The following is a 5964-nucleotide window of genomic DNA, read 5'->3' as shown; positions in this document are numbered from 1 at the left end:
CAATCTCCTCCTGAAGGACCTCCTGAAGGTCCAGGCCCTGGAGGGTGTATGACCGTCCTTTAATAGAGCAGTGCTCCCAGGTGCAGAGCACGCAACAAGCTTTTAAAATGCATAAGGCACAGAAAACTAGCCAAAACGACAAAACGGAAGATTTCTCCTCAAAAGAAACTCCAGGAAGTAGCAACAGCTAACGAATGGATCAAAACCGATTTAAGCAATATAACTGAACAATAATTTAGAATAATAGTCATAAAATTAATTGCTGGGCTTGAAAAAAGCATAGACAAGAGCAGAGAATCTATTGCTACAGAGATTGAGGGACCAAGAAATAGTCATGAGGAGCTAAAAAATGCTATAAATGAGGTGCAAAATAAAATGGAGACAGCCACAGCATAGATTGAAGAGGCAGAGGGGAGAATAGCTGAATTAGAAGAAAAAATTTTGGAAAAAGAGGAAGCTGAGAAAAAGAGAGATAAAAAAACCCAGGAGGCTGAGGGGAGAATTAGAGAACTAAGTGATTCAATCAAAGGGAACAATATCCGTAACATAGGAATTCCAGAAGAAGAAGAGAGAAAGAAAGGGGCTGAAGGTGTACTTGAACAAATCATAGCTGAGAACTTCCCTCATCTGGTGAAGGAAATAGGCATTGAAATCCAAGAGCACAGAGAACTCCCTTCAGACGTAACTTGAATCGATCTTCTGTACGACATATCATAGTGAAACTGGAAAAAAATACAAGGATAAAGAGAGAATTCTGAAAGCAGCTAGGGATAAACGGGCCTTAAAATACAAAGGCAGACACATAAGGATAGTAGCAGACCTGTCTACTGAAACTTGGCAGGCCAGAAAGGAATGGCAGGAAATCTTCAATATGATGAGTGGAAAAATATGCAGCCAAGAATCCTTTACCTAGCAAGTCTGTCATTCAGAATAGAAGGAGAAATAAAGGCGTTCCCAAACAAACAAAAACTGAAGGAATTCATCACCACTAAACCAGCCCTACAAGAGATCCTAAGGGGGACTCTGTGAGTGAAAAGTTGCAAGGACCACAAAGAACCAGAGACATCACTACAAGCATGAAACCTACAGACATCACAATGACACTAAACCCATATCTTTCAATAATAACACTGAATGTAAAGGGACTAAATGCTCCAACCAAAATACATACGGTATCAGAATGGATAAAAACACAAGACCCATCTATTTGCTGTCTACAAGAGACTCATTTTAGACCTGAGGACACCTTCGGATTGAAAGTGAGGGGATGGGGGCGCCTGGGTGGCGCAGTCGGTTAAGCGTCCGACTTCAGCCAGGTCACGATCTCGCGGTCCGTGAGTTCGAGCCCCGTGTCGGGCTCTGGGCTGATGGCTCAGAGCCTGGAGCCTGTTTCCGATTCTGTGTCTCCCTCTCTCCCTGCCCCTCCCCCGTTCATGCTCTGTCTCTCTCTGTCCCAAAAATAAATAAACGTTGAAAAAAAAAATTAAAAAAAAAAAAAAAAAAAAGAAAGTGAGGGGATGGAGAACTATCTATCATGCTACTGGAAGTCAAAAGAAAGCTGGAGTAGCCATACTTATATCAGACAAACTAGACTTTAAATTAAAGGCTGTAACAAGAGATGAAGAAGGGCATTATATAATAATCACAGGGTCTATCCATCAGGAAGAGCTAACAATTATAAATGTCTATGCACCAAACTCAGGAGCCCCCAAATACATAAAACAATTAATCACAAACATAAGCAACCTTATTGATAAGAATGTGGTAATTGCATGAGACTTTAATACTCGACTTACAGCAATGGACAAATCATCCAGGCAGAGAATCAATAAAGAAACAAGGGCCCTGAATGATACATTGGATCAGATGGACTTGACAGATATATTTAGAACTCTGCATCCCAAAGCAACAGAATATACTTTCTTCTCAAGTGCACATGGAACATTTTCCAAGATAGATCACATACTGGGTCACAAAACAGCCCTTCATAAGTATACAAGAATTGAGATCATACCATGCACTCTTGCAGATCACAATGCTATGAAACTTGAAATCAACCACAGGAAAAAGTCTGGAAAACCTCTAAAAGCATGGAGGTTAAAGAACATCCTACTAAAGAATGAATGGGGCAACCAGGCAATCAGAGAAGAAGTTAAAAGATATATGGAAACAAATGAAAATGAAAATACAACAATCCAAACCCTGTGGGATGCAGCAAAGGGTCCCCTCAAGACTAGAGGCAGTCTTGAAGGGAAAATACATTGCGATCCAGGCCTATCTCAAGAAACAAGAAAAATCCCAAATACAAAATCTAACAGCACACCTAAAGAAACTAGAATCAGAACAGCAAAGACACCCCAAACCCAGCAGAAGAAGAGAAATAATAAATATCAGAGCAGAAATAAACAATACAGAATCTAAAAAAACAGTAGAGCCAATCAATGAAACCAAGAGCTGTTTTTTTGAAAAAATAAACAAAATTGATAAACCTTTAGCCAGGCTTCTCAAAAAGAAAGGGAGAGGACCCAAATAGATAAAATCACAAACAAAAATGGAATTATTACAACCAACCCCTAAGAAATACAAGCAATTATCAGGGAATACTATGAAAAAATGATATGCCAACAAACTGGACAACCTGGAAGAAATGGACAAATTCCTACTCTCTTCAAGTTCTTCTGGAGAATTTCTACTCAATTCATTCTTATTAAATTGTCAAACTCTTTACATATTTACACAAAATTGTTTACCTTATGAATTAAGGTCCTCTATTTCCTGTACCATCAGCAGATTCTGAGGGTCTCAGAGCTTGATCAGCTAACGTTGGGTGTAAATTTAGTCTATACTCTTCTTAGATTTTATTATGAAATGAATTTGCACATTTCAAATAATGGAGGCTTCTTGGAAATATCTGAAATTTTAAAAATAGCTTGGCTTTAAGATCCACAAAAAATCCAAAAACTTAAAAATAATCAAAGGACTCAGCCTTCTCATTCATGAAAAATGTAACAAGAATTCCTAACGAGATAAACTTTAACTCATTATAACATAGGATTAAATATTTCCAAACCAGGTTGCTCAAAAGATCCAAAAGGCCTAAATAATTAATTGACAGCCAGGAATTGGGTATCATTTCCAAACCCCCAAAATGGGGTTGAGCTGGATGAGCAAAGAAATGACATATCAAGTTAGACATGGCTTGGTGAGGCCCTCCCAAGCAGACGGCACAGTAACACCTCATCCTTCATAGCAGAAATAGCAATTCATCGTCATATGCTATCTTTTTTATTTAAGAATAGCATTTAACAAGCCTATTTTGGAATCTGATTCATTATCATTTTTAGGAAATGTAAAGACCTTAAACCTCCATACTGTGAGTATAGCTAATTAAAGTTCACATCTTTCGCAGAAAGGTGGAACATCAGTTCTAATTTTATATACTAGTGTGATCAAGGGCATAAAGCATCAGTTGAAGGTCAGGACACCCAGGTTCTATTCCTGACCTGGTCACTACTCTTCTGGCTTTCTTAAATGCCTCACTTTTTTCCAACCATAATATATGGGCAGAGTTCATTAGAACTTGGCAGAGTTCATTAGAACAAATTATGTCATCAGTATTTGTTTAAAAATTATTGAGACCATACTGTGTATTAGACACCATCCTATTTGCTAGAAATACAACAGTGAACAAGAAAGGCATGATTCCTAATCTCACAGAGCTTACATTTGTTCCAAATGTTTACTGCTATCCAGTCACTGATATGATACCCTCAAGAATCACTGAGGACATGTGAAGTCAGTAAGTTAACCAGGTCAACAAATATTTGTTGAATATTTACAATGTACAAGTCATTTTTCTATGCAATGAGAAAAAAAAAATGTCCCTCGTTAGATTTTTGCTGCAAAAAGATAGAGGTCATATTTGTCATAGCACTCTGTGTCCCCAGAGTCTACCCCGATGCCTGGTACTCAGCAGGTACTCAATATATAACTGCTGAATGACCAAATGAGTACATTTGCGAGTGGAAAAAAATTATGGGCCCCGCTCTCAAGGGATTGGAATCTAATGGGTAACTTAAAGCATCTGTGTATCAACTACAATAAACCACAGTACGTTATAAAAAGACATAAAGGATACAAACGAATTAAAAGCAGGAACTCAAATCTAGTACAGCAATGTTCATAGCAACAATTTTCACAACAGCATAAAGGTGAAAACAACCCACATGTTCATCAACAGATGAACAGATAAACAAAACATGGAATATCAATACAATGGAATTAAAAAGAAGATAATTCTGACACATGCTACAACACAGATGAGCCTGGAAGCATTAGGCCAACTAAGATAAGCCAGACACAAAAGGACAAATACTGTACAATTCCAATTATATGAATACCCAGAATAGGAAACTTGATAGAGACAGGAAATGAAATAGAGTGGTAGTTACCAGGGGCTCAGCAGGTGGGGGTGGGGGGCTTGGGAGGGAGGGAGAGGATAAAGTTCTGGCAATGGATAGCAGTGATGGTTGCACAACAACGTGAATTTACTCAATGCCACTGACCTGTATGCTTAAGAACAGTTAAAATGGCAAACTTTGTTATATTTTACCACAGCAAAAAATGATGATAATTATAAAAAGACACGAAGGAGTTTCAGAGGCAGTGATAACATCTGCCTGGCCTAACCAAGGATGGGTTTCTTAGAGCTGGTATCATTTCAGGTTGCTCTTCCTCTTAATGCCTACATATCAGAGTCATCACTGTTACCAGTAAGAACCAAGCATTCATTTTCTCAAGGTTCATGAGTTTTATGTGACTTCTTATACAAGAAACTGGTGAGAGTAGTTGCTTCTGGGGAGAGACACTGAAAGTCTGGAGGGTTAAGGATATAATGATCTGGGGTAGGAAATGATGTACTTTTCACTGTACATTCATTCCTTTTTTTAAAAATACTAATATTAAATTTTAAAACAAAGGACTTCTGATACTCTTTACAAACATTCCCTAAATGTGATCCAAAAGATACACCAATTCTTGGGTTTCTATACTCCTTTATTCAAAGGACATAAAAACAGTCAATGTTGCATGTCAGTGGCATAAAGCCTATAACTACAAAAGCACCATTTCAATTTGAAATTCTCACCATCTGTTCAAGGGACATCAGTTTCGTAACTTTTAAATCTCCCTCCTTGTTAATCACCCTCAACACTCAAATACAAAGAACTAGTGATATATCAAGTTATGCATATCAAGTTATGCACACAGTACAATTCTAACTACCAACCCTTCCTACCAGATATGATTTAATCAAGGTCTTGGTTCCAGCTCTTGTATGTGCTGTATTTTAATCTTGAATTCTCTTCAAATAAATTGCAATTTACCCATTTATTACTATGGCAAAGATAGTTGTGGTGACGATGCTCTGGATTGAAAGACTAGTTTTCCTCTTGAACTGTTGGTGGGAATGCAAATTGGTGCAGCCACTCTGGAAAACAGTGTGGAGGTTCCTCAGAAAATTAAAAATAGACCTACCCTATGACCCAGCAATAGCACTGCTAGGAATTTACCCAAGGGATACAGGAGTAGTGATGCATAGGGGGCACTTGTACCCCAATGTTTACAGCAGCACTCTCAACAACAGCCAAATTATGGAAAGAGCCTAAATGTCCATCAACTGATGAACGGATAAAGAAATTGTGGTTTATATACACAATGGAGTACTACGTGGCAATGAGAAAGAATGAAATATGGCCCTTTGTAGCAACATGGATGGAAATGAAGAGTGTGATGCTAAGTGAAATAAGCCATACAGAGAAAGACAGATACCATATGGTTTCACTCTTATGTGGATCCTGAGAAACTTAACAGGAACCCATGGGGGAGGGGAAGAAAAAAAAAAAAAAAAAAGAGGTTAGAGTGGGAGAGAGCCAAAGCATAAGAGACTCTTAAAAATTGAGAACA

General features: G+C 38.1%; 1 long non-coding RNA gene across 2 annotated transcripts in view; it reads right to left on the bottom strand.

The window, feature by feature from the left end:
* LOC147572072 (uncharacterized) overlaps window positions 1-5964 on the bottom strand; it is a 121920-nt gene that overhangs the window by 82414 nt on the left and 33542 nt on the right. The gene's annotated exons all lie outside the window — the stretch shown is intronic.

The sequence above is a fragment of the Puma concolor genome, chromosome F2 (genome assembly GCF_028749965.1).
Source record: "Puma concolor isolate L17-30 chromosome F2, mPumCon1.1.hap2, whole genome shotgun sequence".
Taxonomy (NCBI): Eukaryota; Metazoa; Chordata; class Mammalia; order Carnivora; family Felidae; genus Puma; species Puma concolor.
This window is presented reverse-complemented; position numbering and strand designations above follow the sequence as displayed.